The sequence below is a fragment of the Mustela lutreola genome, chromosome X, assembly GCF_030435805.1.
Source record: "Mustela lutreola isolate mMusLut2 chromosome X, mMusLut2.pri, whole genome shotgun sequence".
NCBI classification, from domain to species: Eukaryota; Metazoa; Chordata; class Mammalia; order Carnivora; family Mustelidae; genus Mustela; species Mustela lutreola.
The window spans coordinates 95,273,391-95,297,938 of record NC_081308.1 but is presented as its reverse complement, the minus strand read 5'-3'; the positions used below and the strand labels follow the sequence as shown (position 1 = coordinate 95,297,938).

The window sequence follows — 24,548 nt, the reverse complement described above, 5'->3', positions numbered from 1 at the left end:
TGAACAGTGAAGCTACATCAGATTAGTGAACCATAACCGCCCTCACCTACCAAGGGCTTCCATGTGCCCAGCACTGTGCTCGCCACTCCACTAACAGGAGTTTGCAGGGAAATAAAGCACAGGGCTTAAGAGGTGGCCTCGGGAGGGCTCGATTCTCAGCTCTGCCACTTCTGAGCTGAGGTGCCCTTGGGCAAGTGCCTTATCCCTTTGGCTCCTTGGGTCCCACATCTATAAAATGGGGATGAAAGTACCGATCACGTAGGGTTGTGTTGAGGATTTCACAAATTCCAGCCTGTGAAGGGCTGAGAAGACTGCCTCATCCACAGCAGGTGCGTTTCAATGTTAGCGAGCATTATTAATACTTAATCCTCATGATAGCCACTCACACACACACACACACCCCTCCCGTGGAGGTATTGTTATTCTTCTATGAGAGGCGACCATATCTTAGAGAAAGCAAGTGGTGACTGGATATCAGGCTGCCTCACAGAGGAGCAGGGCTTCCTTTTTCTTTCTTTCTTTCTTTTTTTTTTTTTTTTAGATTTTATTTCTTTATTTAAGACACACACACACACACACACACATACAGAGAGAGAGAGAGAAGCAGAATCCCCACTGAGCAGGGAGCCAGACGTGGGGCTCCATCCCAGGACCCCGAAATCATGACCCCAGCCAAAGGCAGACGCTTAAGTGACTGAGCCACCCAGGCGCCCCTGGAGCTGGGCTTCTTAACAACAATGCCCTAAGGTCTCCTGCCTTTCTGTGACTAAAAGCTGATGCCCTTGATCCCAAAGCCTGGTGCTGAGGCTGAGAAGAGGAGGAAGGGGACCCCTGATAGACCGCTGGCCTTCCCGGGCCCTTGGCCACTGCAGCAGACCTCAGACAGGGGGCTCACGGCAGCAGTCCCCCAACCAGAGGAGGGGAGTTTGGAGGATATCTCAATAGCTTCTGATCTCCCACCTGGGGACTGGGGGCTTAAGCCCCCAGCTCTCTGACTCTCAGACATTTTGACTCATCTCAAAAGAACTGCTACCTGGATCTGATTTTCCTGTTCCATTTCCATTTCAATCTCACCTCCCCGAGGTCCCCATGGCCTACAGGGCAAGTCCCGGCCTCACTCTGGCCAGAAGAGACAGCTGTCTCGAGGCCGGCCCCTTTGTTCAGGAGAAGCTGGTAAATGAGCAGTAAGCCCTGATTCGCAGTGATAATCAGCTCCCTGTCTGGAGGGGGAGGGCTGTCCAAAATAACGAGCGGGGCCGCACCTGTTCTGGGGGTCTGGCACTCGGAAAGCAAGCTGCTCTGAATGGCCTGAGCCTCTGCCCAGGCAGCAGCTGCAGCCTGGAATCAGGGCTTTGTTAGCATAAGAATGGAGCTGGCCACGCCAGCCAGCCAGCCAGCCAGCCAGCCAGCCAGCTTCGTTTTCAACCCCCTCCCTATCTTGCCTCGAACACCAAATGGGCCACCCTCATTGTAGCAGACGGGCTTTGCATTTCTTTTCTCAACAGCATCGATCAATTTTTCATTCGTGGGAGAAAGGGCACTCTCTTTTCTTCAGACTTGGCCCAAGTGGAAGAGGAGTGTGTGGATCGACTCGCTATTTACCAAGTTCTCACTCTGGGGAGGAGCGGGGGGGGGGGGGGTGGTGGCCCACAGAACACAACTCCCAGGAAGCAGGCTACACAGAGAATATAAAGCAAATGGTGTCCCTTGGAGTTGTGCAGGGCACAGCCCATGTGGCCCTGCTCCAGGGGCAAATGTAGACCAGGGGATTCCTATAGAAAGGCCCTGAACCCCTTGCCCTCTTGCTGCCTAAAGTATAGGGTCCATGGACTTGCTACCTTAGCATCTGGGAGCCTGTTAGAACTGCAGAAGCTAGGGGGCTCCTGGGTGGCTCAGTTGGTTAAGTGACTGCTTTGGGCTCAGGTCATGATCGGGGGTCCCGAGATAGAGCCTCGCTTCAGGGCTCCCTGCTCAGTGGGAGTCTGCTTCTGCCTCTGCCTCTCCCTCCGTGCTCACCCTCTCTCTAAAATGAGTAAATAAAATTGAAAAGAAAAGAAATGCAAAAGCTCAAGCCCGACACCAGACCTAGGAATCAGCAATCTGATTCTAGCAAAATCTGGTCATTCATCTGCACATTAAAGTTGGAGAAGTACTGGGTTACAAAACAGGGCCCTGAGTCTCAAATTTTCACATACTAGAGCGAGCTCACGCTGTTGAATCAGAAACTCACAGCTCAAATGTTAGCTTCTCTCAATCCCTAGCTATATGACCTCAACCAAGTCTCTTAACCTCCCTGAGTCTCAGTTTCCCCATCTGTAAAAGGGCAAAAATAATGATAATGATAGGTCTACTATGAAGCTGAATAATGAATGTTAATGGAAGTTACTAGCAGGCTGCTGGCATATGGTCGCGTCTCAAGAAATAATAGCTTATTATTTTGCTCCCTGGTAAACAACACTATTCTGCCAATTCAGATGACTCAGGTGTTGACATGCCCAGTTGTACTGGAATCAGGAAGGTCCCTCTATTTCTCCTTTTTTAAAAGATTTTATTTATTTGAGAGAGAGAGAGAGAGCACATGAGAAGGAGAAGGGGCAAGGGAGAGGGAAAAGCAGACTCCCTCTGAGCAGGGAGCCCAATCCCAGGACCCTGAGACCATGACCTGAGCCAAAGGCAGACACCTAACTGACTGAGCCACCCAGGTGCCCTCTCTTCCTTCTGCTGCTATGAGAACTGAAAGCAGTGGGTTTAATTACTAGCACCCCACATCCATATAACACTGTGAACTTTTCAAAGCATTTTCACCCCTGTGATCTCTCCACATCGATGACTCAGAGTAGCAGAGCTGAAGGGGACCCTGGAGATCTGGTCCAACACCCTCCTTATTCAGATGAGGATCCTTCAGTGACTTGCCCAAGGTCACACGCAGTAAACATTAACACCCAATTCCCAGTTCAGTGCTTTTACTTAATAGTACTTTTGACAGGAGTGTTTGCGTAGGGAGAGATGATACTAGAGACCCAGGTCAAGCCAGGGCATAGATGGCTACAGATGACTCACCCATGAACATTCCTCTAAACTGGACAAATTAAGACCAGCCTGGGACTCAGAACCACCAGATCGGTCATTGCCAAAGTTTGGTTTTCATAAGTGAAAGCGTGCATTGACCCCTTTCCTGAATGCAGATGAAAAGCCTACGGGCTGGTCGGGGCCTTATAAGGTCCTCCCAGTTCCAAGAAATGGACCAGAATATGTAACAATCTTTGATTCAGTAGACTGTTCTGACACTCTCAAGAAGAATCTTAAATCACTTGGAAGGATATCAGAGATATTTCAAATAGAGAAAGTAATGCAAGTCACAGACAGTGGATAGCTTGGTATTTAAGGCTAACTCGGGATGATGCTGTCATCAAGGCCATGGGTGTTCTTTAGGCAAAGTTCTTCGATCTTCATGTCTATGACAGGGACAAGCAACCACAAAGGAAAGAAGGGCCTTATAATGCTCCCAGAAATGCACATCAGATTGTGAGGGCCCTCAGTCTGGGCCCTGGCAACGAAATGTACCCATCTGGAGGGGACATAGTTCCTAAACACAAGCTCTCTGAAGCTTTCCCCCTCTTGATATAAGAAATGCTCTTCTATTCTTGATAAACAGTGACCTTATTGGAGTTTGTTGTGAAGACAGAGGTCAATGGTATTCAAATTTTTCATCCGGTTTCAGAATTTTCACTCCAGTGGAAAATGTCCTCAGACACCCAGGATGATAAGCAGACACAAAGCCCAAGAGTCCTAGTTATATCAAGGAGTTTGGTCCCGAGGCATAGTCTGACCTGAGCTGAAGGCAGACGCTTAATCGACTGAGGCATCCAGGTGCCCTGAAAAGGTTTTTATTTTATTCTTATTCTTATTTTTATTTTATTTATTTATTTGACAGAAAGAGACAGGGCTATCCTTATTGAAATTCCTTCTCTCATATGTAAACTTAATTCCTTCCTCCTAGCCTTCCCTACCTTGACCTCTGTTTAAACACAAGCAGGGCCAATGGGAGAAAGAGAAGCAGGCTTCTCGCTGAGCAGGGAGCCTGATGTAGGGCTCGATCCCAGGACTCAGGATCATGACCTGAGCTGAAGGCAGACGCCCAAGGACTGATCCACCCAGGCACCTGTGAAGAGAAAGTTTTTAAAGAGAAAAGGGGCTGCAGGCATTTTGAAGGGAGCCAATGATAAAGTAAGAATTTGAAGAGCCGCAAACAGAGGAAAGTTTTGGAAGAGGAAAAAGGAGAGATGAGAATGAAAATGGACGCGCAGACATCGAGGTCTGAGGCAGCAGGCAGAAGGATGAGGCCCCGGGCATCTCTATTTTCTCGAGAGAATAGAAAATGAAGCCATATTCTAAAAGAGACAGGGACAGAATTGGGGTTGGAGGTGGGGGAGGGCGATGAAGTTTGGTTTAAGCCCTGAGAGGCGTATGAGACGTAGCTCACTGACTAAGGTCACCTGGTAAGATTTCCAAACAGTGTAAAGGGAGCAACTAAGATTCCAGAAAGATTCCAGATTCTCAGCTTTAGGTCTCCACAGGAGAGGTAGAGGGCAGGGGGAGTGGGGAGCAGATTCCAGAAAGGGAAGAGGCAGATGCATGTTCATCCAGGAGGTCTCTATCTGGTTTCTCATTAGAATTACTGAAGGGGCTTTAAGAATATCTACATGATGTGGGCCCCATCCTACACCAACGAAATCAATCACCTACAGATTTTAAAGTGTCCCAGGTGATTCTAATGTGCAGCCAGGACTCGGATCCCCTGGACTGTCTATAGTTTGGGCTTTGCTGAGCTACTGTAGTAGAAGAAAACCAGGCAAGGAGTTTAGGAGAGAGAGGGAAGGAAGAGAAACCAGAAGGACTGATATCAATGAAAGGCCTCAACAGAGTCAAGAAATGAGAGATTTAGAGGAGGGAGAAAGAGAAAGTATAAGTAGAATGAAGGAGCGGGTTGCACAAGCTCTTGTTATCCCAATACCCGAGTTTACAATTTCGGAGGTGAAGCAGGTTGAGGCAGTGACAAAATAAAGGGGTTAGCAATAGGGACAGGGGACAAAACTGGGGCAGAGATGAAGGTGAATGAAGATAAGCAAGACCAAGGAAAATTCAAATAGAAGTCAGACTCAATTCTGTACTCTAGACAGACTCTCCCCTCTAGTGGATCACCATTTCATTCAGTTACGTAGGAGTGGGACTCCTTACAATTTCCCACCAGGCCCAATAAGACCTGGTGAAGTCATGCCTCCCTGACCTCATCCACACCTCTTCCCTAACTCAGCTACAGCCATACTACCTTCCTTCCCACCAGGCACATGCCTGCCCCAGGACATTTGCACTTGCTGTTCTCTCTATCTGTAATACTCTCCCATGAGATATTTACATGGTGGCTTCCTCTCTTTCTCCAGGTCTTTGCTCAAATCCATCTGCTCAATGAGGGCTATCCTTGTTGAAATTCCTTCTCTCATAAGTAAACTTAATTCCTTTCTCCTAGCTTTCCCTACCTTGACCCCTGATTAAATTTCTTTCAAACAGCATTTGACATCCTATTATATTATTACTTGTTTACTATTTGATTGATCATCTCTCCCAACCCTGCCCTCTTGAGCATAACCTTCTTTGAGGGCAGGGATTTCTGTCCATTTCTTCATTGCTATACCTCCCACACCACACCTAAAACTGTGTCTGGCACACAGTGAGTACTCCATAACTCTTCGTCAAGAGAATGATTGAGTCCAGGATATAGAATGGATTGTACATAGAGGCACTAAAGTCACCCAACAAGAAGAGCAGGACTCAGGCTGGAGAAGAACACGGTAAACCAGGTATAAGAAATCCAGGGAAAGTGTGGGTGAATGAGGAGGACAGGAGCTGATGAAAGGAAGAGTGGGTGATACATATGCCTCAAGAATCATTTATTTAATTTTACTTAGTTTCATTTAATTTCATTTTTACAGCAATCACTTTTTTAAAAGTTTATTCATTTGAGAAAGAGAAAGCACATGAGTGGGAGAAGGGGCAGAGGGAGAGGGAGAAGCAGACTCCCCGCTGAGCAGGAAGCCCGATGCAGGTCTCGATGCCATGTCCCTGGGATCAGGACCTGAGTTGAAGGCAGACACTTAACCCACTCAGCCTCCCCGATGCCCCACAATCTTTTTATTTCATTTTGTTACATGTTGTGCTTTTCTTTTCTTTTCCTTTTTCTTTTCTTAGGATGGACACAAAAGGCCTAAAAATAGTGCCAAAGAATAGAAGAAGGTGGCCATCAGTCGTCAGCTCTGTGGCATGTGCACCCTGGGAGAACGAGCATTTGATAAAGTTGCTTGAGAAATCGTGTGTCTGTTAAGACAAGCAGCAGGTGTCAGAGGTTCCTAAATCTGGCTAAACATTAGCATTGCCTGTCCCAGCTCTTAAGGTCAGGCCAGGGGCCCCCGGGTGGCTCAGTCATTTAAGCTTTCAACTCTTGGTTTAGGCTCAGTTCATGATCTCAGGGTCGTGGAATTGAGCCCCATGTTGGGCTCCATACTCAGCACGGAGTCAGCTTGAGATGATCTCTCTCTTTCCCTTTCCCTCTCTCTCTGTTCCTCCAACTCCGCACGCTCACATGCACTTGCTCACTCTCTCTGTCACTCTAAAATAAATAACTAAATCTTCAAAAGAAAGATGTTCAGGCTGGTTGAATCAGAATCTCCGGGGACAGGGTCCAGGCTTTAGCACTTGTTAAAAAGCTCCCCAGTGGATGCCACCATGTGGCCGGCACTGCAAAGTGCTGAGGCAGATGACGCTGCAAGAAGGGAAGAGCCAGGGGAGTTTGTTGAAAGCGACGTGGGCCTCAAAGGACACGGAAGAAAAGCCTGGGAGACAAGACCGGGTGTGATGACAATGCAGAAACATGTATAGGGATAGAACTCGGCGGGAGATGGAAGGTGCTTCCCCATCTTGGGTGGTGGCCAAGGATGGCCTGAATGGAGAGGCATGAAGAAGAATGAAGATATCTCAAAAGTCTGAGTAGAACCCCTCTGGAAGGACTCCACTGGGGTGAAGCTGTCCTAGAGTCAAAACTGGATGGGGAAGTACCGGTTGCCAGCACAGGCTGGGTCCAGATTTGGGAGATTCAGGAGGTACAACTGGGCCTAAGGGAGTGGAGATGTGATTATTGAATGCAGGTTTCTCTTGGTGGCCTTGGAAGTGAACAGGAAGTGAAGTGGACTGCTAAGGTGCATTGCTGCACACTCTACGTGTTCTGCCACTGCTGACCAGGTCAGTCTTAGGTCTCCGCAGGAGACATAGAGGGCAGGGGGAGTGGTGAGCATAATGATGGAGCTGCTTAGAATTAACTCCCCGGACAGATTCCTGGAAGAGAGCTGTCCAGATTCCTGGGGGAGGATGCAGAGCAAAGTTTGGTTAAGAAGGCAACTGGGCTGGCTAGACCAGGATCGGGTCCCTTACAAGGTGAACCTGGAGACAGGGAACGGTTTGGTACCCTTAATTCCACTGAGATGCGAAATCCATACCCATCCCCCTTCAACACCCCTGGCTGGGTGCTAGAGGATGGGGTAAAGCCCAGCTGGCCCCAAATAGCCAAAGCAATCCTGAGAAAGAAAAGCAAAACTGGAGGGGTCACTGTTCCGGGCTTCCAGTTACATTTCAGAGCTGCACTGATCAAAACAGCATCATCCTGGCATAAAAACAGACACACAGATTAATAGAACAGAACAGAAAACTCAGAAATGAAACCACGATTGTATGGTCAATAAGGAGGAATGAATATACAATGGGAAAATGAAAGCGTCTTCAACACATGGTATTGGGAAACCTGGACAGCTACATGCAAAAGAATGAAACTGGACAACTTCCTTACACCACACACAAAATAAACTCGAAATGGATTAAAGATCTAAATGTGAGACCAGAAACAATCAAAACCCCAGAAGTGCACACAGACAGTCATGTCTCTGACATCGACCGTAGCAACATTTTTCCTGTCTCCTAAGGCCAGGAAACAAAAGCAAAGAGAAACTATTGGGACTTCATCAAAACAAAAAGCTTCTGGGCAGCAAAAGAAACAACCAACAAAACTAAAAGGCAACCCACTGGATGGGAGAAGATATTTGCAAATGACATATCCAATAAAGGGTTAGTATCCACACTTATGGAAGGAACTGGTACATCCCAATTCAGTTCCTCTTTTAAAAGCAACCTCAGAGGCGCCTGGGTGGCTCAGTGGGTTAAGCCACTGCCTTTGGCTCAGGTCATGATCCCAGGGTCCTGGAATCGAGTCCCGCATCGGGCTCTCTGCTCAGCGGGGAGCCTGCTTCCTCCTCTCTCTCTCTGACTGCCTCTCTGCCTACTTGTGATCTCTCTCTGTCAAATAAATAAATAAATTCTTTAAAAAAAAAAAAAAAAAGCAACCTCAGAAGTTAAAGGGTGCTGGGCAAGGTGCCACCTCTGCAGACTAAGTCATCACACAGCGCCCCCTTGAGGCCTTTCCTAAAATGGCCCTCTAGTGTCTGTCCGCTCCCAAGTGCTGCTGGAAGGTTATGGACTCTCCTTGCACTTGCCCTTCCACTCTGCTAGTGAGGACTGTCACATCTCTTTTTTAGTGATTCATCTGAGCATCCCTGCGTGTTTACAACTGTATGTGAAGTTCCCTGGGTACCTGAGAATGATTCTGGACTTTCCCCTGAGAAGGGAGCAGGTCTGGGCTGGGTAGTACTCAGGAGCAAGTTGTATCTGATTTTGTTCCAGGGCTGATCTCTGAAGCCAGGATGTCTTGAAGTGTGATCGTGGGTCACCTGCATCACCTGCATCAGCGTTTCCCGGGATGCTTGTAAAAATTCAGAGTCTGAGGCTCCTACCTCAGCACTGCAGGATCGGACAGCTCTCTGTGGAACTGAAAGAATCCCCCCAAAATGGCTGTAGGGACACCTCCCTTTAGTTTTATCTCATTTGGACATGGTCACCAGCTATATTTTGTCTGTTTTGTGACTGAATCTAAGGTTCTATAACATGTTATCCAGAATCTGAGTTTTCATTTATTTATTTGAGAGAGAGAAAGAGATAGTGCGAGCATGAGCGGGGGGGGGGGGGCGCAGAGGGAGAAGCAGACTCCCCGCTGAGCAGGAAGCCCATTGTGGGGGCTACAGGACCTGAGTTGAAGGCAGACGCTTCACTGACTGAGCCACCCAGGCGTCCCCAGTCTGTGTTTTCAGATGCCACATGTAAAAAGCCACAAAAGCTCACACCTGCCTGAACAACTGAGGCTGTGAGGCCACTTCTCATCTTCCCCTTTGCCCATCCTGAGCTAGCCGCCACACACCCATGAAGCCGTTCTACGAACACAGAACCTTTCCCTGCACTGCTAAAGGATGCTCCAGGGACCAAGGTTGGGGTGCACAGCGTATCCTGAGAACACGGCAGCAATTTCTCTAAAGGTGATTCATGGTCGAATGTGGCTCCAAGTCTATATCAAAGCCCCTGTCTCTCCGAGGGTATGCCATTTTTTTTTTTTAAAGAGCTTAATCCAGAGTCACGTCTGAAGCCTTAGCGAGAAGAGTAAAGTTGAAAGCAGGAGTTCCTTCCCTTAATTGTTCCATCCATCAGTCTTCAATACATCATGGCTTGGATGCTTTGGGGAATACACACATAAGTAAGACATAGCCAGTGTCGTCAAAGAGTTTAAAGCCTACCTAGGGAGACAATAAACACACTCTCTTGTTAACTATCACCAAAACAAAGAAGTACAAGATCCATGCTGAAAGTGCATTAGAGATGAACACGTGGCGCGGAAGGGCTGATATAGGAATCTGCTTCAAAAGACACCCCCCACGCCCCTCGGCAGTGCTGCCAGACATCTCCCTCAAGCCAGACACACGGAAGTCTTCCTAGATGGCTCCCATCCCTCAGCCCCTCCCCCACCCAAACCCAGTGCCTTTGCAAGTCCTTTGGCTCTGGCTGTGAAATGGATCCCAAATCCGCTTGCTATTCTCTATGGCCACTGCTACCCGCCTAGCCCAGGCCACCGGCAATCTCTTTGCCTGGTGTCCTCTCCTGACCTCCTAGCTCGCTCCCCCGCCCCCCGCCACCCCGTGTGTTTCTTATTACCACTCTCCGGTCCAATTTTGTGTAGCAGTCAGAGTGCTATTTTAAAAGTATAAATTAGATTACTTTGATCCCTCACTTAAACATGTCAGTGACTACCTCCTGCGCTCCGCATAGGGACAAAACTCGTTCCCATGGCCTGCCAGACCCAGCCTGGCCTCCGACCTCACTGAGTACCACTTTCTCCCCAGCTCACTGGGCTCTTGGAGTCGCTTGAAGATGGTGAGACTCCACCTCAGGGTGTCCACGCAAGCTGTTTTCCTCTGCACGGAACACTGTTAATATTTATCCATCTTTTGGATCTCAGCTTGGATGCCACTTGCCCCAGAAAGGCCTTTTGTGATTCCCCACCCATCTAAATTAAGTCTCTCTCATTATGGTCTCTCCTGCTGCACTATTGTTCCCCTGCATGGCCCTCACCGCAATTGATTATAGGTGCCTGGGTTTTTGTGTAATGTCCATCTCCTCCTTTAGACTGTGAGTTTTGTGAGGGCAGGGCATAGGTCTATTTTGCTTAAAACCACGTTCTAAGTGCCTAGCACAACATCTGATATGTAATAGAGGCTCAAGGGAACCCCTGGGTGGCTGAGTCAGTTAAGCATCTGGTTCTTGGTTTCTGCTCAGGTTGTGATCTCAGGGTCATGAGATCAAGCCCCACCTCAGGCTCTGTACTCTGTGCACTCTGCTTGGGATTCTCTCTCCCTCTCCCTTTGCCCCTCTGCCCTGTACTCCATCTCTCTCTCTCTCTAAAATAAATAAATAAATATTTAAAAAAAAATAGATGCTCAGTATGTGTCCTTGTTCGAAAGGATGAAAGAATAAATGCATAAGGAAGTGAGGTGGTCTGAGCAGGCTTTCTGGAGAAGAACCAGCAAGACAATACCCAGAGCAAAGCCCTGGAAATGAGTATTCATGCACAAAATATGTTCTGGGGATGGAGCAGGTATGAGTAGAGTGTGGGGTCTGTGTGAAAGCAATACTATCGGAAATGCATGTTAGAATCCTTTGTAGTCATATAGTAAGAAGTCTGAAAATCCAGGCTAAGCAGCAGGACCTTGATTTGGTACTTTCCACCATGCCACTACCCTAATCTGGTCCCATGGGTCCCCCAAAACAGCCCAGAGTGGGCAGAGGTGGTGTGGGCCATCCTACTCCCATCTCCAGCCACAGCCAAGGGCCCTACAGGACTGGGAATGGGCAAGGAAAGGGATGATGAGGAAGGACTTGTCGTCAATGGACATGCAAACCTTTGGGTCCTCCTGGGTCATGCAAACCCTTCCGATTATTCTGCGTCCTCCTAGGTCATCCAAACCTTTCCAAATATTCTGTAGGGGTCTCACTTCCCATCTAGACCCTTCCTATTCAAGGCCACAGAGACATCTAGTAGCAATAATGGGGCTGGCCTCAAAAGGTTATCACAAGGATTAAAAAGGTTACCACATGGCAGGTCCTTAGCTTAGTGCCCAGCGCACAGTAAGCACTCACTGAATGCTAGATGTTATGATTCCTCTTCTGTGAAGTGAGACTAATAATAGTACCTATGCCCCCACGGGATTGTTGTTGCTATTAAATGAGATAACACATGGAAATGCCTGGCACATAATCAGCACCCAGTAAGTGTGAGCTATTCCTGCTGTTATTAATAGCACGATGGCAGTGGCAATAATACTCAATAGTTCAGGGAAGGAATAGCAAGGGCTGAGCTAAGGCACAGACATTGGGGAATCCGCTGAAGGCGGTGCATACCTGAAATGGTCACTCCGGGGCCCCAGAGGTGGGGATTCATTTAGAGAGAAAAGATCAGAGACTAATACACAGCCAGCGCGGTGGGGCGGGGCGGGGGGTGGGAACACGTTGCTTGGTCACCAGGTTGAGGCAGGTGATGCCCTGGGAGGTGGCCCCCCTCAAGGCAGGCCCTGTCACCAGGGCCCAATTCCCAGCTCCATTGATCAGGTAGGAACTGTCACTATGGCAGCATCTGGTTGCCGTACCTGATGTATTACTTGGGGAGGAGAGGCGCAGGCTCTCCGGCCTGCTGTCTTGGAGGAATGCCAGAAGGAAATACATGCTGGCTGGGGCTGCCACGGGAGGCGAGGGGGGGGCAAGCAGCAGAACCCCTGCTCTCCCTGCTCCTGAGGACATTGCCCAGCAGGCCTCCTCCCTATTTTTGTTACTTTATGAACCACAGGGTCCACCTCATCAACATTTTTGTTACTCTGTGAGCCATTTCAGGGCCTGGGAATCAGAAGCTGTCCAGGAGGCCCACGGGTGCTTTGGGGGTACTGTTGCAGCAAGCCCTGTCAGCATCAGGACGTCCCCACACAAAAAGGTCCTGTCCCTGCTTGTCCCAAACAATGTGTACCGCATGGGCATGAGCAACCTCTGCTGGGCCAGATGCGAGGCCCAAGGATGACCAGACACTGAGAAACCAGGGACCAAAGGGCCCACAAGGATCACTGAAGTTGGCAACCGGCTGACAGTAAGGATACCTTTCGAGCACTTCTATGTACCAGGCACTGTGCTGAGAAATTTGTGAGAATTATCTTGTTTATTCCTGAATGTGTGGAGGGGAGACCTTAATAAGTACCTACTCTTTTATCTCCATTATACAGCTTAAGAGACTGAAGTTTAGAGAGGGTCAGCCACTTGTCCAAAGTGCCTGGGCCAGGACCCACACCTCTCCAGAGGGCTATGTGTACACCTAATAATAGTGATGATAATAATAATAAGCTGTTAGGGCACCTGGGTAGCTAAGTCGGTTATAATGCCTCTGACTTGGGCTCAGGTCATGATCCCAGAGTCCTGAGATAGAGTCCCACATTTCGCTCCCCGCTCAGGGGGGAGCCTGCTTCATCCTCTGCCTCTGCCCCCCCACCCCCCAGCTCGTGCTTGCTCCTCCTCTCTCTCACTCTCCCTCTCCTTCAAATAAATGAATAAGATCTTAAAAAAATAAGCTGCCAATGTGCCAACAGCAAAGCCTGTTTCCTGGCCCCAGCCTTCCAATGATACATGACCCTGGCCACATCACTCTGCCCTTAAAATGAACTCGCCTCTCTTCCCTGGTATCTGAAGTTATTCAAAGTCTTTGGGGCTGAGTCTTCACAGCCAAGAAAATCTCTTGCTGCACACACTTGCCTTCGGCATAACTGCCTTATTACCGCGGGGGAACGGTTCATTTAACCATTCAGGCCCCAGGACCAGGCAGCCAGACCCGCTGCGCCACTCACCAGCCGAATGAACTTAGTGTGCAAGTCACTTAGCGGCTCTGGGACTCAGTTTCCTCCTCTGAAAGATGAGTAGACGGCTAGTCCCTACCCTCGACAGAGTTGTGGGAGGGCATAGATTCGACAACTCGTGCCACCATGAGAGCAGCGCAGGGCCTGGCACACGGCTCAATAAATGGTAGCGATATATAAAAGGAAGTCTTGCTGTCTCTGAAAATTTGCCTTAGAGAGGCATGTCTCTGGCTCCAATTTCCCCTGCAATGAAATGAATGTAAGAATGTAAGTTGGGTAAATGGGTGGACGTTGATGCTGACTCCTTTCCTGTGGGCATTTAGTGAACAGGAGGGCACTGAGGCCGTGCTTTGGGTTGGAAGAAATACAATCAGTGCTATGACAGAGGGAGGGCTGAGGGGTGCAGTGGAAGCTGGGGCAAGGTTAGGGCCTAACCTAATCCCATGAGACGAGGGAACCCACTGACACGCTGGGAGTTTGAGGAAGGCAAGAGAAATTAAAGTTTTAAAAAGTCACAAGAGGGGTAGAACCGTCAAAAGAGATTTGGGGGAGAGCTTGGACAGAAAGGGTCTGAGCTCTGGAAACCACTTTGTCCTTTCTCAGAAATGCTGCTACTGAAGATTTTGTGCCAAAGGGCCTGAAATATGCTCATTACTGAAGAGCTGGTCAGTCTGTTCATCGAGGCCTGCTCTTATTCAAAACAGCGTTCTGTTCTCCGCTTACCTAGGCAGAAACCAGCCCCAGGGAACTAGGTCAAAAACCAACCTCCTTGAATGCAGTCTTCTGTCACAGGTTTCTTTCTTTCTTTCCTTTTTTTTTTTTTAAAGATTTTTAAAAATTTTTAAGTAATCTCTATACCCAGGGTGGGGCTCGAACTCACAACTCCGAAACCAAGAGTTACATGCTCTACCAACAGAGCCAGCCAGGCACCCCTGGTGTCTTGGGTTTGTAAGCCAGAGCTACTGGGAGGCCGGGACTTTCTCACTTTGGGAAAAGGCTTTCATTTCCTCAGGCCAGAAAACCCAAGGGTTCTCGTCTCCTGAAATATACCACAGGAGGGGGTTCCTGCCTTCTCTGAATCACCTAAGAAGCTGGTTAAGACATAAGACTTGCTGGGTCCCCTCTTGGAGTTGCAGATTCAGGGGCTTGAGGTCGGGACTCTAGCTTTGAATGTGTGCCAAGTGGTTGTGTCACAAAAGCACGCTCCGACTTTGGACATGAGCTTGCTTTATTTAAATGAAAGGCACTGCAAAATAGATCTGTAATTCCTAGGTCCTCATTTTATATGTGAGGAACCAGATTCCCAGAGACATTTAAGCCCTTGTTCAAGGTCATGCAGCTAATCTGTACCAAAACCAGAATCAGAACCTGGGTCTTCTACCTCCGCATTCACTGTATGCTCCATTTATCAACTACCTTTGCCTCTCAGCAAGAATTTTCCTTTCCAGTTTAAGTACGCAGAAGGGTTTCCTTCCTGGTTTTAATCAGAGTTCAAAAGCAATGCTACCTTTGGGGAATAATTTAGTAAAAACAAAACACGATGATTCCAAATTCTACTAAAAGCATCAAACATGGTTTTAAAAAGAAAAGAAAACCTGGCCTTTCCCCTTATGATCATCCATAAGGAGAAACAGGACACATGATTTATGTGGAGAGACCGTATTTGTGGCTACAATGCTTCAGTTTTAAATTATTCAGCACTGAAGAAGAGATACCCTAGCTTTAAGATGGTACACTCGTGAGCTTAACAACGAAAAGTATTTCTTTTTCAAGGCTGCAAAGATGAACAATTATATTATCTGGTCATCAGTTCCCTGGTGAATTCTCCTTACGCTATTCCAAACCTTTAAAAGAAAGAAAAAAAGCCCAACAAATATTAGATAGGACCTAGAGCCATTTGCCAAATACCAAGATTTTGAGGTAAGTGGGAAACCACAAATCATAAATGTCAATAGTTCAAATAATCTGAATGATTCCTTTGGGTACCATAACCCCCCCATCTTCTGACAACTCAAAAGCATCCCAGGGACAGGCTGTGTGTGTGCCACTCTAGGTAAAGAGGACTACAGGTAAGTACAAAGGGTGTTCTTAAATCTATCTGATTGGAAAACAGCACCTCAAAGGCACTGAGGTCCATCCCTAGAGGAGATCAGGTGCCAGATTTTTAGCTAGCAAGCAGTGCTGGTAGGTCAGGAGCCTTTCCCAGCAACGTCCAACTCTGAGAGCACTGACTTCTCTCCAGCTGAGTCTTCACCATCTGTAAAATGGGTAACCATCGTCACCATCCGTTTGTGGGCCTCACGCTGCTCTGCCACCCCCCAAGGAGACAAAAGAGAGTTCTCAAACCACACAACCAACCCCCGTGACTTCTATCTTCTCCTAATCCTCAGACCTATTGGTGGCCTAGAGCAGACACCAAATTCCCCAGGGCCATATGTGGACATGGACAGAAAGGAGAGGCAAAAGATGAAGGAAGCGTTGACGGAGTGAGGGGAGAAACTACACCTGTCCCTGTTTGCCACTGTTCCCTTTGCAGAGGGTGACATCACTGTTTATTTCTGTGAGAATAACTTCTCATGGGAGGGCCTCAAACTTGTCCTCTTTGCAGGAAGTCAAGTTGGATAGAAGCTGACTCCTACTCAGCACTCAGCCTCTGGAAAATTCTGGAACCAATCTAGCTGACCTCAGAGGTTGGTGAAGATGCGGCAGTAGCTTTTTTCCCAAGTGTCTTACAAGGTAGATCTCTGAAGTCAATTTGCCATTGTCCGCTGCCGCAGCTGCTGCCAACAGAAATGACCCTAAATGGCCATTCATTTCACAGCAAATTTGGAGGGGCTTGATGTCAGGAAAATGCGTTCGACACAGTTCTAGTTGGAAATGAATTAAAAAACCTGTTTGCTTAAATAATTGAAGGTGAACCATGTATTACATATGTTTCATGTGCAGTTAGGGATTTCTGCTCCAAGCCTTTCTGGTGCCAAATATGAATTCTTCCCAATACTTGATTTAAGAGCCGAAATCTTAATTATGGGAAGGAGGAGTAAAGTATACTTTTATATTCTGTGGTTGGAATGTAAATTGGTAAAAAAAAAAAAAAAAAAAAAGAAAAGAAAAGAAAAAAAGAAAGAAAAGAAAAAGAAGGAAAAAAAGAAAAAAAGAACACTTCAGAGAACAATTTGGCAAGATCTAGGGGAAAAAATTACCTGAACAAAGCCAGTCCTTGGAATTTATCTTAAGGAAATAATGAGCCCAATGCATATGATACAGTCCAAGGACATTCACTGTGGCCTTGATTGAGTGCTCATAAAAGAACAGAGGGTCAATTGGGACTTTTCAAGTTTGAAACACTTCTGTACCACTGAAAGACACTTTAAAATCTAAGAGAAAAAGTAAACAACAAACCTCTTAAACTACTTACGACAGAGGTAAGTGTTAACTGATGTCAGAAATATGCAAAGAGATTGCAGTTACTGAGATGAGAAGGTACAACAGAATAGAAAAATAGGCCAATACACACACCAAAAGGTATTCGACCTCTCTGGTACCCCCCCAAAAGCAAAGAAAATGGGGATTATTTTTAGCTACTACATTGTCAAAGATTCTAAAGCCCAGAGTATCTGAAATTGGTGAGGAAGAGCCGAGCTAGAGACATGGCCATTGTTGGTGGGAAGATAAGTGGCTATAATCTTCCTAGAAGGCAATTTGGGCAGGGCTCTATTAAAATCAAGGATGTGCTAACCGAAGTCTTTGAACCACCGGTTTCACAACTGGGCATTTATTCTACAAAAACCCTTGCAAGAGTATGCAGGGGTGCAAGTAAAAGGAAGTCGCCTGCCCCAATATTTAGTAATTCTTTTTAAAAATTAGAAATAATATAAAAATTCACAAAAGAAAGTTGTATTAAAGACATTATGTCCCAACCACAGAAATTAGAGTACTATGCAGCTCTTAAAAAGAATGAGACAGCTCTAGGCATACTAGCAGGAAAAGACATCCAGACAAAGAGGTCCATGAAAAGCATGATGGAGAACAGTATTCAGAATGCTGGTCACATCCTTTGTTATTTCATGCACAGGAATACATGTAGGAATATTCATAAAAACATGCACAGATGATAAATGCCAAATGGTGAAGAGGGTAGGGATCAGGTGGCGGAGAGGCCCAGAACATTCTATCTACTCCAGACTTCTATTTTTACAGGCATAAGCGTGTATTATTTTATTTTTTTAAGATTTTATTTATTTATTTGATAGAGAGAGAGAGAGCACAAGTAGGAAGAGTGGCAGGCAGAGGTAGAGGAGAAGCAGACTCCCTGCTGAGCAGGGAGCCTGATGTGCAACTCGATGCCAGGACCCTGGGTTCATGACCTGAGCCGAAAGCAGACACTTAACCAACTGAGCCACCCAGGCACTCCAAGCGTGTATTATTTTAATCATGAAAGAGCTTTTTTGAAACAAGAAATAAGACAAGCTGTGCCACTCCCCCACAATCTCCCAGCCTCTAAAAATCTCTTCTTCAAATACATTGGTGTTACTGCATCTAAGATAATTTCTAATATCCAAGCTAAGGGCTTTTGCTACTTAGAAATTACAAAACACCAGAAAGAAGTGAAAGGGGTTCCCCCAACATTTTAAGAGAGTTTCCTTTCATGCTATTAGGGTGAAATGGATACCCTCTCCCATGTTTTCACATCTCCCGCCATTCTTCCTGCCCTGCCTCCTTTGTCTCACAGGTTTTCCATAATCTTGGGAGAAGAAGACATGCTCATTCACTTCAGTGTTTTTACCTCAGGAACTGAATCCATTCCCTCCCCCAGTCTATTCAGCACAAGGCTCACCCCAGTATTTCCAATCCCCACCACACAACCACCGCCACCCCCAGTTAAGGCTGACAAGTCCAACTCTGGGAATCTTTTGTATTTAGGGAGCATCTACAGGTGACCCTAGGCTGTGTACCAACACCAACAGCTGGCAGAGTGGGAGTCCTGCACCTACACCACCCTCAAATTCCATGCCCTTTTATGGGGGAGTTCATCAGTGGCCTTCATCAAACTTTCAAGGAGGTCATGGGTCCACAAAAAAAGTGAATCATCACCAAGGAAGAAGGACTTGGTAATTGAATCTTCCACTGAACATTGACCCAGAATACCCGGTCCCGAGGTTTCCATCTGGCCGCTTGACTGGATGAATCTGACAACCGGACACTCAAAAGGAACGGAAAGAGACAGGGGAACATGCATGGCCTTTTCGGGCTCCACTAGAAAACTGTCTTTCCACTAAAGTGGCCACACGAGAGCCCACACAACTCAGACCTGGAGGTGACCTTCAAGTCCCACTGAATGAGCCAACCCGCACTCCCCTGAAGTACACAAGATGACGGCTGGGTCTAGTGAGTGGAAAGAGAATTAGGAGGGAGCAGATCTGAGTTTAGGCTCTAGAATGACTTCTCTTCTGTCACGTGATAGCTGTGGGAGCCTAGAGAACTCACTGCACTTCTCTAGCATTTTGCTTGTCCAAAACAGAAGCTTTGCACCACATGAACTTGGAAAAGCATTTGCAGTGCTACCATTATGAACCTCCCCTACTGGACACGTATTTCTGCCAAACTCTCCAGAAAAGAGGAGGACTTTGCTCTCGCTGTCCAGTAGTGCAGGCTTAAAGTCACAGTGTCCCCTCTCATGGCTAACCTAAACCTTTCCTACTGCCACTGAAGCTCGTTGTTTTCATTCGGAGAGTGGCCAGTTGTGTGTAAGGTGCACAGTGGAATGGGCAACTCTAAGGTCTCCCTGTCGGTCTCTACCCCCGACATGGCTGGCAATGGTTATTAGCTCTTAATTCTCAAGAAAGGCACTCTTCCTTCAAGGCAGCTTAAAAGAAGAGAGGTTGAGGGCATTAATGAAGAGCCAAGGGAATCAGAGAGGGTCAATAGTCACACGAGGGCTTTTTCTTCTGCCTTTAAATTTCCTTAAAGCTGGCCACACCTTCCTATTGACCACACGGTCCGGGCACAGGGGCCACTGAACATGAACCCAACAGTGTCTGCGTCCAAGGTGGCCCTCCGGAACTACTTCTGCAGGGGAATGAGTCTGAAGGATAAAAGCAACTTTCCAACTCAACTTAATTTCCACCTCCAGGGTTCTCTGGTCAGCAGGGTGTGTTCAAATTGTTGGGATTTTTTTTTAAGGCTGTGCTGATGATACCCCGGCCCAGGAAATGAGAGGCCATGCTGGAACATTCAGGAAGTGAAAGGAAGTAAGCGCAAAGAACTGAGTCACCCAAGGTTGAATGAGGATAGGTCTTTGCAGTCAAAGCCGAGCAGAGAATTGAGGCAGTCTGCCCGACAGTGCAGCAGAAAAACAGGCTTTGGGCCTGAATTATCAGGGTAATTGCCTTAATTCTGCACTTCCCTTTCATAATAACCTCGAGTTTATATAGAGCCTTTCTTCTAAAGAGCTCAAAATACTTGCACAGATATTATCTCGGTTGTCATCACACCATCACAGACGGTGAGAGCAATGATTATGATCAGCCTCATTTGACGCATGGGGGAAGGAAGGCCTAGAGGGCGAAGCAAGGTGTCCAAGTTTACCTAGTAAGATATGGACAGCCTCCGAACTCTGTGGGAAAGGCCCTTGCCTGGCATCGCCCAGCGAATATTCTTCTCAACAGCAGTCCAGCCAAATACCTGTCAGAACACTGGGTTCTGTGGGCAGACACATCTAGGAAAGGCTGCAGATTCTCTTCTCCTGGCGACTCACAATATACAAGAGCCTGGGGATGGCTTTTAAGGAGCCCTGAAGTAAACAAACCTGTTTTTGTTTAAGCAAGAATTTCCCAAATTTAACTTGACCACAAAAATCTGTGTCTGGATGTGAGTGTGTAACACCTACTGACATCCGGTGGAGCTAGGCTTCTTCAGCTTCCACACTGGCAAGCCCGTGGTCCAGCCACTAGACTTACCTGAGCACAGACACAGCAGACACGTCCTCTCCCTTCCAGCCTGAGCCGTGGGGGAATGTACCTTAGAGATGCTGCCTGATACTTGCTGCTACTGACAGCCAATGAGCAAAGGACCTTGGTGCACCCAAAGGACCCCAGGCCGTCATCTCCTCTGCCTGGGGGCATTGGCCAGGCTAGGTGTGGGGAGGGGGATTCAAGAGGGGGTAGTCAATTCAAACTCAACTGTTTCTGCTTGCATTCCTTTCAAACAGAACCCAGGGCTATTTTTGGTCTTCATTTCAGGGACGCGATTCTCAGGATGCTGGTCCAAGCCCTCAGAGCCCACACGCTTAACTGCCGTGATTGTATGCCCACCAGGTACTTCCAGCAGAAATCATTAATCTTTTAGGTTCATTTCCAGTGCCATTTATCAGCCTGTGTCATCGACCCCAACACAACAAAACGGGAGACTCAGAACGGGCCCCTATTCTCGACTAACTACAGGCGTGTTAAAGTCAGTCCTCACACAGCCGTTCCTGACTATACACCTAACATTCAGGACGGAAATCCTAGGCTATTATTAATTACCAGTGACACCACTAAGAGTATCTAAAATGTAAAAGTCCCTGAAGACCCTGTCCTGGTTAATTTGCATTTTACATATAATCCAAATGAAAAGAGAACAGATAATGGATTTCATATTTATTGCTACTATTTCCATGCTTTCAGTAGTCAGTGTTTCTCAAACACCCAAACCATGAGAAAAGGTACCCACACCGACACTGGTAACTTTTTGTGCACAAAGCAAATGCAGTGCAGTGTATCTCTCCTTATCTACCCACTGGCTACATAAAAGATTCTGTATAAATGGCTTTGGGGTAAAAATCTTCACTGTAAAGGTCAGAGGGGCACTGTTATTTAAAATGATTTGATTATGAAGCCTTTTGTAAAGCAACACATTCTGCGATGTGAATACTGTCCATCTAGGTCATTTGCCTTGTAAATACATACTTACCCATAAAAGATTTGCTTAAAGCAAAACACTAATATTTTTCAATGAGCTGGACCTTTCTTAAGATGGGGAGGTATGCTGATCCTTATCAATCTGCAATACTGACTTCTTTTGGATTCACCATTAATCACCATCCCACTCCACGGAGACTCATTCTGAGTTTGTGATAGTAATACTTCAGAGGACTCCCAGCAGTCTTGCTTAACCATGACCCCTCTACCTTTGTAGATGCCCGTACTTCAACTTGACCACCTGGTGAAATAATTCTTCAAGACTCACTCAAATGTTACATCCCCCATGAAGCCAGCCTCCCTATCTAACTGTTTTTCTTTCTTTCTTAAAAGATTTTATTGAGAAAGAGAGAATGCGCACAGGCACACGGAAGCTGGGGGGACGGGCAGAGGGAGAGAGAGAATCTCAAGCAGTCTCCCTGCTGAGTGTGGAGCCTGACCCTGAGATCATGACCTGAGCCGAAATCAAGAGTTGGACGCCTAGCTGACTGAGTCACCCAGGTGCCCTGGATCCTCTCCTGATCACACTTCCCACTCCCAGCCAGGCACCCCTCCTCTGTGCTCTCACAGTATCCGGCCTATCTCTTGTCATACTCTACTGTAATCATCTGCTTACACACTTCTACCTTGCCTTCCTGACGGTGTACTCCCTGAGAGCTGAAATGATGTTTTAGTCATTTATTCATTTTTATACTTCCAATACCTAGCATTACCACTGGCACATAGCCGGTGTTTAATAAATGTCGGTTGTTTGACTGAACAATCACTACCCTTAACTGTACATTTTTGGCCTCAGACAAATAATGCTTTCTTAAAACTTCAGATAAAACATACAAGAGAAGGCCTAGCAGTTTTGTTCATGTTTGTTGATTTCTTCTTTCTTTGATTTAAAAAAAAAGACAATACTAATTCACATCTTACAGTTCCAGGAGAAAAAAATAAACCCTCTAACCCAAATTCACTACTAATTCATAGGTGCGCCCAGTATATTCACTTTTCTCCAAACATACAGCTACATCCTAGCTCAAAAGTAACATCACTGCAGTAAAGAGGACATGAGCATCCACTAATTAAAGGGGTTCTGGGGGAGGCACTGCAGGGATTACTGTAAGAGCTTTGGATCCTCATTGGCTGACAGAGGGAAACCTGCTAAGAAAGTTGGGCATCTTTGGGGGAACAATAATGATGTCCAGTAGGACTTGGTCAATCTGGCTGGAAATTCCACAAGCAGAATGTCCTAAGCAACAGCCCCAAGCTGGGGGGATTTCCATCACCCTGAAACCATCATTATCCTTCCAATGTGGGCAGAACAGGTTGGACCTGATCTGCCTGCGTGTTACTGCAATCTGGCTTGGCATGGGATGATACCCAAGGACATGTAATGCCAGGAGTAACCCAGCCCCATGGCACAGACACACACACACAAACACACTACACCCCACACTCCAACTCATACTCAACTGCATCCCACACAAAACCCGCACCATCCCCCCCCCACACACACACACACATGCCACCGCATTCCTGTGTGTCCAGTCACACACACAGGGAGTGCCCCCTCTCATTCTCTCACTTCCCCAGTGTGCCCGGCCCACACCCCACACCGCTGGCAGACTGCAGCCTAGCCTGGAACTGGAAGCTGGTGCGGACTGGTTTTTGTTGTATGTAACAAAGCCCCATGCACCCAGGTGCCCAGCTGGATCAGCTCCATCCATCTCTCCCCGCCCCCATCCACGAGCTCCCAGAACAAGAGAAAGCTCAGCTCTGGGAAGTGATGCGGGGAGTGGGGGTGCACAGAAAGAGAGCTTGAGGGACGGACGGGGGGGGCGGGAGTCCATGCAGCTTCGGGGCTCCCTCGCCCCGAAGTCGGAGGGACGGCGAACTGGCCAAGGGACGGAGCTGCCCTTCCGTCCCATCGCACCCCGTCTATTCATAGAAAAAAAAAAAAAAAACCAACGCGGAGAAATCGTCGATCCCCGCTCCCGCCGCGCGCCCTCCCGGCGACTCTGGGAGCCAGGGGTGCTCCAACTGCCCGCAACAAAGCGCCCCCCGAACAGACCTGTTCCAGGCTCTCGGCGGCCCGAGCGCAGGCAGCCGCTGCTCAGGGTTCTGCCCTTCGCTGCTGAGGACGGGAGGAGGAGCAGGAACCAGGAACCGGGGGAGGAAGGAGGAGGAGAGGGGAGAGGAGACGGTGGCGGCGGCGGCGGCGCGAGGAGGACTAGGACTAGGAGGAGGAGGAGGAGGAGGAGGAGGAGGAGGAGGCGGCTGCGTCTGCGGCCGCTGCCTAGGATGCTCCAGCGGGAGGCAGGGCCGGGCGCGCGGGGCGTGGGCTCACGTGCGCCCCGCGGCCCCGGGATGCGCGCGCGGCTGGGTGTGTGAGAGCATCTGGGTGGTTTTGACTGTGATTATTCCAATTCCGACCTAGTCTGGAACTTGTGGTTCCTGCAGCCAGGCGGAAGTGAAACCCTTTCACACTCCCAAGCCTGATTGTGCCGACCCAGCGATGGGGGTGGGGGGTGAAGGAGCAAGGGCGGGGAGAAGGGGTTCATACCAGGGCTCAGGGCCTGCCGTCAACGCCCGCACCTCCTTTTTCAGTCTTCTTTCTGGGTGCTGATGGCTCGCGTCCGCAAGCGTCTCTGGCAAGCCTAGGGCCAAAGAGAATAACAGATAGAGACCAGGAGACCGAGGACAGTCCTTATCCATGTCACATTGTGTTGAGCAAGCACTCACGCTGTGCTGGGCCTGCTATTTCCATTACCCAGAAGGCAATTTTCCGTTCTAACTTGGGATTGACTTTCATGAGTTTGAGGTGCCCATAACTTCTTCATACAAGATCCACCTACATTCCACCCTTCCTCCTGTGTCTCATTCCAGTGCAACATCTCTGCACTTGTAACCACGGTGACATCCCAATCAGTTCTGTACTTTTTAGTCTGCTTACCTAGGCAGCATTATCCAGGTCCCTAGCTTCCCTGGTGTCAAGGGTCATTTAATTCTCATGCCAGTCCCCCTCTAGGACTGGGATATTCAGTTTCACTGAGAACCAAGACTGGTTTCCTGGAGGTCATACAGTTGAAGATCATCATAGACCCAGCTGGAGACCCCATTTGAATTCGGACCCCTAACGCTAAGATAAGGGGAAACCAATTGTGAGAAGCACAACTTTTCCACATGGTTCAATCCTTTTTGAAATCCTTGCTTAGAACTCTGCTGAAAG

At 47.8% G+C, this 24,548-nt stretch overlaps 1 protein-coding gene across 1 annotated transcript in view; it reads right to left on the bottom strand.

Moving 5' to 3' along the window:
* The window catches only part of PAK3 (p21 (RAC1) activated kinase 3), a 256,608-nt gene extending 232,906 nt beyond the window's left edge, over nt 1-23,702 (bottom strand). The window contains exon 1 of the mRNA XM_059157369.1: nt 23,391-23,702. The gene's annotated coding sequence lies outside the window, so the exon portion shown is untranslated. The remainder of the gene's footprint in view (nt 1-23,390) is intronic.
* Nucleotides 23,703-24,548: the final 846 nt, after the last annotated feature.